This window comes from Camellia sinensis, chromosome 14 (genome assembly GCF_055761805.1).
Source record: "Camellia sinensis isolate YWXY chromosome 14, ASM5576180v1, whole genome shotgun sequence".
NCBI lineage: Eukaryota > Viridiplantae > Streptophyta > Magnoliopsida > Ericales > Theaceae > Camellia > Camellia sinensis.
The window spans coordinates 11,280,986-11,293,410 of NC_138974.1; positions in this window are offsets into that span (position 1 = coordinate 11,280,986).

Genomic DNA, 12,425 nt, shown 5'->3' on the forward strand with positions numbered 1-12,425 from the left:
ATAAAATTTTAATTTTATAAAATTAATATCAATGAAAATATACCTTTAAAATGAGACTAATATTAAATATATTTAATAAAAAATTAAAATAAATAAAAAGCAATTATTACGTTTAGTTATGTTTTGAAATTATTATTTTTTAAATATAAAAATTAATTTGATGAAATAAACACACAAGAATCATATATTTTTGAAATTCTCAAAAACAATCTTCATTTAAAAAAAAATCATATGAAAATAAAAAAACATGTTGTATTTGATTTTCATTGGATTTGTGTGTTTTTTTTATTTTCTTTAATATTAGTCTCATTTTAAAGGTATATTTTCAATGATATTAATTTTATAAAATTAAAATTTTATATTAAAAATTATATTTATTATGAAAATAAAATAAAAAAGATTAAAATAATTTTTTAAATTTTTTATTAGGGAAGAGAGAGAGAGAGTCACAAAAAAGGTTTTTTTTTTTTTTTGTTGAATTAATTTGAGTCAGATTTTTAGTGCAGTGATGTGGCTCAATCTGGGCCATTCCCGAAGGAAGGGCTGGAGAGAGTACCTGGAGAGGATTTGAACTTCTATCCACGGTACAACCGCTAAATTCTAATATCGATTTTGTGGGAATAAATATTGGAATGCTCGTTTTCATCATTTAGGATCACTTCTCATATCTCCAAAAAAGTTATTTCTCTTGGTAGACAGTTCAAATTTTTACCCTCACATAAAAATAAAAACAAAATAGTTAATAATAATAATATGCAACCGAGTAGCCATTTTGGTATAAGTTCTCACAACTACTGGTCATCTGCATAGATACATTGCACTGCTACAATGGTTACCTACATTGTCAGAAAAATTATTGGACAGGTAAACTAATTGAACATAGAATAATGTGATAAAATTTAATTTTATCTTTTTAAAATAAATATTTTTCATCTTTATAAATATCTCACGGCAATTATCAATGAACGTGATCACATGCTTTTACACTCTTGGCATCTTGCCTTGCAAATCAATTTTTAAAGTTGAGTTCTATCTAAAGATTTGTATCATTGGAAATCAAAAATTTTGATTAAGAGATTGAACTCAATTTATCCATAGGCAATTTTTTTTTTTTTAGAGGGAATCCATATGCAACTTGGATTATATACACATGTATATATAAGTAAGCCTTATCATCGGGTTGGGTTAAGCCTCGAAAGTGGAGCCCAAGCCCGCTTGTGACCTAAGCCGAACGAGTTTTTTTGCAGCCTCACAAATTTAGGCCAATAGGGCAAAATTTAAGTTTTAATTTTTATATTTTTCTTAATTTCTTATGGGCTCGTAGGCAGGCCAAATGGTCGCCCAACATGCCAGGCCTAGGGGCCTAGCTAGGTTTCAAACTCAACGCCCAAGCCCAAGTCCAATCTCACTCAAGCTGGGCCGAGTGCAAGCCTAGGTTGAGCTGTGGGCTTTTGGATCAAATGATAAGGCTTATGTATAAGTTCTTGAGCCTCACATTCCAGGTCCTTTTCAAGGATAATTAGTGCATCATAAAGAAAACATGAAGTTAGCATTTTTAGACTCAATGATGTGGAAAAGATATAATTAGATAACAATTAGAGAAGATATAAAAGAAAGTTGACTTGGATATTCTAATAGATTGCCACATCATTGAATTTAAAAAGTTGGTCTAATTTATAGGCCTAAATAGCACTACTTAACTATTATGGACCAAATTATTATTTTTACACTTGATTAGCTAACATTCTTCTAGGAATATAAGATTATCATGGAAAAGTGAGAGAATCAAATTTCAACTAAGTTTAAAGATATGATTTATGCTAGAACAAATAATAAGAAATTACTTTTCTATTTGAATCATAAATTTAGAATCACATTCTAGTGTCTTCAACATTCTTGCAATTGTCTTAAAAAATTTATTAGAATGTTTGCAATAACATGTTGATATGGAGGTGCATAGTATGCCCAAAAAAACATGGAAATGGGTCTGAAATGTTTGGGCTACGACATATTGTTTTGGGCTAAAAAAAAATGAAGATGTGTTTTGGGCTACGACATATTGTTTTGGATATTTGCCATCAAAGCCCCAAAAATCAAGATTTAATAACAAAATGCTTAAAAAACTTTTTCATTTTCAACAAATTTTATATCATTAGAAAATTCTTTCAAAACATTAAAATGATCTTACTAGGTTGTGTGCGGTGGTTTGAGAGTAAAATTATAAATTGAATGGCTGATTAGCAAATTGGCAAATTGCGATTTAGGCAGTTTTGGGCGAATTAACAAATTAAAAAATATTCTAACCAATTATGAAGCATTTATATGATATATAACACTAATTTGCATACTATTTTTCATATATATAATACAAATTAATTTTACATAGTATTTTTCATATATATAACTATTAATTTTTAACAAACTTCACATTTTACATATCTCTCACACTCATTTTTACTTTGATACTTTATTAGAGATTAAAAAATATATATGTATTAACTATAGCGGAGTATAATGGTTTCGAAGGCAGATTATAAATTTTAAAATTTAATCTGCGATTAACGGATAGAACAGTACGAATTGATGCAGATCAATACAATTTTAGTAAATTAGGCGGTATTTTGCACAACCTACTTGCTACCCACTTTTAGAATTTACAAAAAATAAAAACTCATGTACAAAAGCCAGTCTACTTTAAAAACTCTTTAGTTCAAGAGTCAATCAAATAATTAGAAAAATAATTTACAATGAGATTATCTAGGCTTGTATAGTGATTACTGAGTAAACCAAGTTATGACATCATAGTTAGCATTCAAATTCACTTGGTTCTTAAAACGAGTGTCACGAACCAAACCCGTCTTTACAAGTTTAGCGTTGTAACCGGCCAGTAACTCTCGGATTACTGAAGGCCTTTAACCTAATTAGCAAATTAAGGGGCTAACGGAAACAAATATAAAACATACGTAGTCCATTAAGCTGTGTAGACATATATAGAACAGAAATTTCAAAACTTTATATACATATACGTAACGTCATAAGTACAGTAGTCTTACGTCAAAATCATTACAAATATAACCAAAAGGGGACTTAGCCCAATATACAGATAAATAGAAAACTTGTTCATAATCCAAACAGAAAACAAAGTCTTAAACATTCACAAAACATGACCACATGACTTCCGAAACCACCTCAGGAGGCACAAGGATTGGCCGACAAAACAGAGCTCCAGGCATTTATCATTGAGCCTACCCACGTGCCTGATTACCTACATATATAAGTAATAGAATGAACGGGAGCCCGGTGAATAATAACAGAATAAAGAGTTTTAATTGAATGATGTCCCATATCAGATTTGGAAATCATAGTTCATATCAGAAACATATTCATATTCATATACAGAAATCAGAGTTCATGCTTAACCATACGTAGTACGACCATTAGCGCTAACAGAACAGATACAGACAGATACAAAACAGATAGTGGTTATGTATAACCAGTTCCATAAACGAACATCCGGATCTGGGTAACAGATGACAGATATGCTGAGCCCATGATGGAGCCTCCGGTACGAGTAACAAATAACAGACATACTAGGTTCCATAATGAAACCTCCAATACCGGGTAACAGCTAACATATATCACATGATACTAAGGATACCATGAATACATTGTTAGAAATTGGACAATCATTCATTATACATTCATTATACAAAACATATCATTTCAGAAAACAGATCTTATTTCATCATACAAAAAATAGAAAAAGTTGAACATAGCTTTACTAAGTTATTATTTACAGATGGCTCCAAAGCAGACAGACAGAGCAGACAAATCAGATAACTTGTGGCGCGTGACCTACACAAACATAACAAATACACATATTGAAACACACACTCAGATAGTACTTAACTTATTGCATTTCGTTCTTAGTATGTTTCTAAGTCTTATCCTCATTATTATGTCTTAATTAGGGCTTAAGAATGCCTAAGATGTAATGAGAATGCCAAAATGTGGGTCAAGACACTTAGTCAAATTTGTTGAAAACAAGATCTTCGCAAAAACGCAACTTCTTTCGCTCGAGCGAAGGTTCAAAAATAAGAGTGGTCGCTTGAGCACAACTTCGGTTGCTCGAGTAGTCTGTAAACTCTACAAAAGTACTGGTTGTGTGAATTCTCTGCTCGACGGCCGCTTGACGGTCGCTCGAACGTGAGACTGAGGTCTTCGCTCGAGCGCAACTCTGGTCGCTCGAGTGGTCTGCAAAATGTGTAAACTTCTGGGAGCATGTATATTACGCTCGAGCCAACTTTTGGTCACTCAAGTGGAAGTGCAAAACAAAGGGTGGTCGCTCGAATGCAGGATCTGTCGCTCGAGCAGAGAGGCAGAATTCTAGAATTTCCAAATTGATGTTCAAGTTGAAAAATCCATTTTCAAAGCATCAAAACACATTTTTTTGGGCCGAAACTTAGTAAAACATTGAGACACTCTTTGTACATGATGAATTGTAAACCATTTCGCAAAATTAAGCCCAAAAGCTTTGCCAATTGAACAAAACTAAACTAGAATTGTATGTATGTAAAACCTGCATGTAGTGACTTGGCTTCAAAGCTCCAAAACATGATCAAATGAGGTCCAATGGTGAGAAATGTCATGAATTCTTAAAACCATGCTAGAATTACCACATGCATGAGTGGAAATCTTTGAAAACAACCTCAAAACTCTATGAAATGTACATGTTTGCATGGGATGCTCTTCTTTCATACTTCCTTAGTTCGATTCATACATCTCATGGCCTAATTTCTTTGAATATATGCGCTAACCAATTAAATTACAAGACGAGAGGCTTGAACGCTCACCTTAGATGCTTAATTGAACTCTAGTTGGCTAATTGTTTGAGTTTCCAAGTCAAATTCTTCAAGTCTTTACAATACTCAAGCTTTGAACTCAACTTTTCTCAAGTCTCTCTCTCTCTCCCACGTTTAGGTAAGTACAAAGATGATCAAAATGGTTTCTAGAGGCTATTTTGGCCTTATATAGGCCCACTTAGTTTAGTTTAATTAAACTTAGCTTAAGATTAGTCAATCACAATTATTTCAGTCTAATTATTTGGTTCCGAATCAAATTTCAATCAAACCTACCATAAAATTCTAAAAATTTCAACTAACATATAAATCAAGTCAATTTCGTGATCGGATGCCAATAAGGTCTTCAATTCACAGAACAAAACAGAAACACTAACAGATATTTCTACAGCAGACAGATATAAATACAAATAATGCAATACACATGCAATTAATTCAGAATTTCACCTTAATTGCTCATTAAGCACTTTTAATCATGGTTTAGTGGCTAATCATAGTTCAGGGTTGTTACAATGAGCTTAGGTATTATAATTGCTCAAAATGTTGTCTCTAAGAAAGCATCAATTTGGACATAATTAGTGTCCCCATAGGTTATAAAGAGATTGGAACAATTCATAATGCAATCGAGTCAATACGTTGTTGTCTATGATGTACTTGAATATAGGACAAAAGATGTGGGGATTCTGTTAGCAAGAAGTTATTGTGCTGTTTAGCAAATCACTAGGGTTCTTTTTAAACATGTGCATTATAACAAATCTAGGTTTTTACGATATCAAATACACGTCGTGAATACGATTCTACAACGCGTGATGTAAAGCTGCGTTATGACCAGTCATAGAAATTCATTCAATTCAATGATATGTCCTAATACGCCGTTAAAAACCTTTAACAACGGATCTTGTGAGTCGTGTTTGATTTTTCTATAACTACTTTTACACATCGTTAAAAATCTTTTAATAGCGGATCTTGTGCATCGTGTTTGATTTTGTTACTACGTTTACACGCCGTTAATTCTTGGAGCAAATCACAACTCTCATTACTTGTCGTAAAATATATAATACAACGACCTATTATGTCTGTCGTAAAATATGCAATATATTTTTTTTATTCAGCTAGACCTATTTTGTACAATCTAACAAACATTACAAATAAGCTTCACAAAATGTCAATCAACCACCAAAATATTATTTCAAGCATAAAAAAGAAACTATGTTCATAAATTATAAACATTCAACAATTGTTGTAAGAATTCTGAAGAAGTTCTGTATATTCAATTGTATTTGATTACAACAAGACCCTAGATTATATAGCCCTAACTCCTAAACCAAAAAGGAAAACACGAGCCTAAACCAAAAAGGAAAACACAATCACACCTATACACAATCACGCCTATAATATGTACAACCACAATCATGCCAAATTTAGAATGTACACAACATATTCTCATGCCCCCGCTCAAACTCAAGGTGTTTTAATAGAAAACACGGAGAGTTTGCTAAGAAAAAACTGAAACCGAGCGGCAGTATGAATGTTAGTAAATAAGTTCGCAAGTTATAAAGCCAAAGGGATGAAAGGAAGCGAGATAGAGCTAGACTATAGATGCTGGCAAACAAAGTGACAATAAATCTCAATATGTTTCGTCAATTCATGGAAAACAGTATTGTGGGCAATCTGAAAAACACTGCGGTTGTCACAATAGAAAGAGGTCGGAAAACTGAGAGACACCCAAATCAAACAAGAGAAAACGAAGCCAAACAATCTTAGCAGTGGCATGAGCCATAGCATGATACTCAGTTTCAACAGTAGAGCGAACAACAACAGATTATTTCTTGTTTTTCCAAGAGATCAAGGAATCACCAAGAAACATACAGAAAACCAGACGTAGACTTGCGATCAATAACATCACCAGCCCAATCAGAATCAGCATAGGCCACCAAGTCCAAAGAGGAAGTAGAGGACAACAGTAAGCCCTGAAAGATGGTACCACTGTGATAGTGAAAAATGCGAACCAAAGCAACCCAATGGGTAGAGTGAAGAGGAGAAACGAACTGACTAACTACATGAACAACATAAGCAAGATCAGGGCAAGTGACAGTCAGATAAACTAAACAACCCACAAGCTTGCGATATAAAGTGAGATCATCCAGAAGGACACCATCAGTAGAGTTGAGTTTCACATTAAGCTCAATAGGTGTATCAGAAACCTCAGTATCAGTAAGACCAGCACGGTGAATGACTTCATTAGCATACTTAGCCTGAGACAGAAAATAGCCTTTTGGAGAAGAAGCAACTTCAATACCAAGAAAATACTGTAATGAACCCAGATCCTTCATTTCGAAAGTGCGAAAGAGATGCTACTTGACCTCAGAGATAGCAGAAGAGTCAAAACCAGTGATGATCATATCATCCACATATAGTAAGAGAGCAACAAAATTAGTTGAAGTATGTTTCAGAAATAAAGCAGAGTCGGAAGTAGAAGGATGAAACCCAAGCTTGGTAACAATAGTTTGAAAGCGATCATACCAAGCACGAGGAGACTGCTTCAGACTATACAGAGCACGCCGAAGACGACAAATATGGCTAAAGGAATGGTAAAAGGTAAAGAGAACATGCATGTAAACCTCCTCAGTGAGATAGGCCATTAAGAAAAGCATTCTTAACATCCATCTAATAAAGAGGCCAAGAACAAATAGCAGCAACAAAGATCAAAGTATAGACAGTAGTCATCTTGGCAACAGGAGAAAATGTCTCCTCATAATCAATACCATACTCCTAGGAGGAACCTTTGGTAACTAGATGAGCTTTGTAGCGCTCAAGAGAACCATCAAAATGAGTCTTGACTTTGTAGACCCATTAGAACCAACCAACCAGATTCTTACCAGCAAGCAAAGGAACCAACTCCCAAGTACTAGTTTTCTGTAGAGCAGACAACTTATCCTCCATAGCTTGAACCTAATGAGGATCCTAACATGTCTCCTTGTAAGACTGAGGTTCTGAAAAAGAGTGAATAACAAACAAAAAATATGATAGGAAGTAGAAAAACATGTATTAGACCAACCCAACCTATTTGGAGAATGACCGGCTCAAGTAGGATATCAGTGCACAGCAGGATCAGAGTCGCCAGAAGCAGGAGGATCAGCAGCAGGGGTAGAGATAACTAGTGGTGGAGGAGCCTTGCGATGAGAATAAACTAATTACAAAAGAAGAAAAGAAGCCAAAGGAGGAGAATTAGCTAGAGGTAAAGCAGGAGGAGAAAATAGAACAAGCTCAAGAGGAACAGTGGAGATGTACTCATAAGACAGGACCTCAGAAGGAAATGAATCAATATGAACCAAATCCTCTTTGAAAACTGGGATGGTGAGAGGAGGAAGCTAAGAAAAAGGTAGACGTTCAAGAAAGGCAATATGGCGGGAAACATAAAGGCAATGGGAAACAGGGTCATAACAACGATAACCTTTCTAAGTGAGACTATAACCCAAAAAGACATATAGGACAGACTTGGCATTAAGTTTGGCCCTATCTTTATGGGGTGAAAGGATAAAACTAGCAGACCCAAACACACGAAGGAGGAAGTAATTAGGAAATTGGGAAAACAAAGCCTCATACGGAGACCGACCAGAAAGAATGGGGGTAGGTATACAGTTGAGAAGAAAAGCAGCAGTAAGAACGGCTTAACCTCAAAATGGAGCCAGAACGGAGGCAGAGAGAATGACAGACCTAACTGTCTCAAGGAGATGACGGCATTTATGCTTAGCTCGACCATTTTAGACAGGTGTATCAATACAAGAAGTTTGGTGAATGGTATCCAATTTGGCCAAGTATTCACAGAATTCAGTTTTAAAGTATTCCCCACCCAAGTCAGACCACAACAATTTAATAATGGACCCAAACTGTGTAGTAACCACAGACTGGAGAGTACGATATATCTGGTAGAAGTCAAATTTATAAGTCATAAGATAAACCCAAGTGTAATAGATACAGTCATCAACAAATAACACATAATATGCAGAACCCCTTTTGGTGAGAACAAGAGAAGTGCCCCAAACATTAGTATGAACTAAAGAAAATAGTGTATCAAATATAGAATTATTTTTATGAAAAAGTAAAGCTGCTATATTGGCAAGTTTACACCTCCGACATTCAATAAGTTTAGTAGGAGAAACGTTACCCAATAGACCAAACTGAGCTAAAGACAGTAAGCGATCAGCAGACAAATGCACTAATCTAGAATGCTACAAGTAGAAAGGACTAGACAAAGAATATGACTGAAAAGATGAAAAGGCAATTAGAGAGGTTGCCATAGTGTAGACACCCCATTTTTGACCGTCCTTAAGACTTGGACGTCATCGTTTGAACACTCGATGATTACCCTTGTTTGTGTTCGTCTTGAGTTCTCGGAGGTTTCGGCTGCGCGCCTTACCTCAAGACCTCTCGACTTGTTTGTTTTGTGTTTGGTTTTGCATCAAACACTTGTTGTTTTGCTTCTGAGGGTGGGAAATAGCTTGTAGGCCATCCTCACACCTCACCGGCCATGGCTTGAGGCCACCAGCCTTGTTTCCTTGCCATCGGCCATTGGTGATGGCTGGTCGGCACTATTGATGGTCGGTCGGCATTGTGTTTGGTCGGCCGGCCACTGATTTTGGTCAATCGGCCACTTTTTCTGGCCGAGACCTTTTCTTGAGGGGGTTTGAACCTTTTAAACTCTTGGTTTTAGCTTCTTGAGGAAGCTTGAACCTTTTGAACCCTTGGTTTTAGCTTCTTGAGGAAGCTTGAACCTTTTGAATCTTTGTTCTAGCTTCTCTAAGAAGTTTGAATCCTTTTGTCTAGCTTCTCCAAGAAGCTTGGCCTTGGACCCTTTTCCCTCTATAAAAGAAGAGCTCATCTTCCATTGCAAGGGTTCCAACAATTGGTCTAAGGCATACAAGAGTTGTATCTCTCTATATCTCTACATCCAAGCTCCATAAGTGTTGGTTCTTGACCCCTTTACACACCACCTCACAACCACACGCTTCCTCCATCACTCTAAAGTTCTTGGAGATGGTTTTCAGAGGTTGAAGGCCTACATTTTTGGTCCATAAGCTGCTGGAGCTTCTTGGCTGCAAGGGTAACACTCCTTACCCTCTTTATTCCCTGTTTTTGCACACACTTTTAGCCTGTCTTGCATGTTGTTTTGGGCTTTGTCATAAATTTAAAAAAGTCTTGTTTTTGAGGGCTTTAAATAGTTTTTTAAGGTCACTTTGTTGTTTGGGGTTGTTTGACCCCTTCTAGGCCTTGTTTGGCCCCCATTTTGTGCTATTTTGGTGAGCTCTAGGACCACCTTGTTTGGGCCTCCTCAGCACTGAAATCTTGAGAGATTTCAGTGGTGGGAATGGTGTCTTAAGGTCCTAAGAAGGACAAGGCCATCCCTTCTCCTTGTTGTCTTCAAAAAGTGCCATTTTAGCCTCATGTGTGAGCACCATTTTTAAGTTCATGTTGGCCATGTCTTAAGTGTTATTTGTGCTTATTTTGCCATGATATAGCACTGTTTTTACTTGGTTTAGACACACCATGCATGCCTTGCATACTTGTCTTGTAATGCCATGAATTTGCCTTAACATGCTTTACGCTTTGACCCTTGTTCTAGCATGGTTTTGGCCAAGCTTTGTGCAGCTTTTATGCATGTTTTAGTATGCTTTAGCTCTGTTTTCAGTTGCTTTGGTCATGCTTAACATGTTTTGTATAGTCTCTTTGCATTCTAGCTTGTAGGCCTTGAGTGTGTAAAGCCATGAGCATGTTTTGCTTGATTTGTTTAGTTGGTTTGGCACCTTTTCTAACATAATTTTAGAGCTTAGTATGCATGCCATGTGTCCATGTTCATCTCTTTTAAGTGTGCTTAAGAGTCCCTCCTTTATGCTTAAGTGTTGGTCCATTTGCATGCATGATTGTATGTATACTTGGCCCCCATTTCCTTAGCATTTGGCCACTGTTTTGGGCCTAGTTGAGAGCTGCCCAAATTAGTTTAAGACCATTCTAGCATGTTGTTGCATGCTTACCGTATGTGTTGTTGCATATTTGGCCTCGTTCCATGCTTGTTACATTGCATATTGCATGTTTGATACATTGCACCTTTGCATGCTTAGGTTGTAATGCATTTGGCATGAATTGTACTTAACATGTTGTCCATGTTGCATCTTGCATGGTTAAGATTACACTTTGCATGTTTGCTAACTTGCATACTTGCCCTCATGTTCATGTTACATACTTAGCCTCCATGCCTAGGTTACATTGCATAGAGCATGCATGCTTTGCCTCTTGAATTGAGTATGATAGAGGTTGGGCTTTATGTGTTTATTTGGTTTGCATGTCATTTGAAATCAAAATGCACAACTTGGCCTCTTGGGCCATCATGCATGGAAATACGTGATTGGTGGTCCACAGGTCGAGCACCATACTCCCTTGAGTCTTAAACATGATATGGAGTGTGGTTGTGCAAACATTTGCTTTGAAATGCATTGACATGCCTTGTCTGTCCTCTGCTGCTGTCAAAACAGGTTTCTGCAGGAAGACATGGCCGGTCGGCCATCTAGAGTGCCGATCGACCAAACATTTGTGGCCGATATCAATATCCATGGTCGATGGATGGCCGGTGGCCTTTACTCTTGGCCGATGACCTTCCATAATGCTCAGAAGGTGGTTCAGAAGCATCCTAGAGACTTATGTAGTTTTCAGAGGTGCAAAACAGTGTAAACAGAGGCAACAGTGGCATGACATTGGGTTTCCGAGCGAAGCCAATCCGAGCATGCATTCATCCTTCTTCCCGGGGCTGTTTTACTGCTTTATTAGCTTAATTAAGTTGATTAATTGGTTAAGGGTTTGTAATATTTAATTAGCTAGAGTAGTTAATTATTTATTCGGTATGTATTATTTATTCGGACCCTCTGAGTGAGGGCACAACTGTAATAAGCGTGCGTGTGTGTGATGCATGTCTTCCAATCCCCGCTTCTTTCTTCCTTTTACTTACCTGCTTTTGATGGTTAGTACTAGGGCATATTTCAATTAGCATCCTTATGCTCGCATGCTTGCATCATTCATCTGTATTGCATGCACCGGGCTCGGCGCATCATACTAACTGCATTGTATTTCAATTCCAAGTTGAATACATGTATTGAACTATCGCATCTCATAAGTCATTTTTAGGGTAGCCGAGCCTATTCTAGTTGCATCTTTGTATGTGTTGCATTAGCCATCTTAACATGAACTAGGATCATGCATTTGATTACTAACTAGTTTCTGTTTTGGCTCGGAGTACTCGGTAAGTGCTTATGCTTTAGCATCCTTGCATACGTGTGAGCGTTGCCATGACAGCATGCTTGCCATGAGGCTAATTGTTTATGTGATATAACTGCCTGAATGCCTGTGGGTGAAGGTTGGATTGCTTGAATTGGGACAATTCATTGAAATCTGTATTTTAGCCTACTTGCGAGTAGCAAACTTCTAACCATTTTCCAAACAAATGGATATGCAATGCTTTGTTCTAAATTAGGCGATCTAGTCTATACTTGTTTTGCTGCGCACATCACATAATAA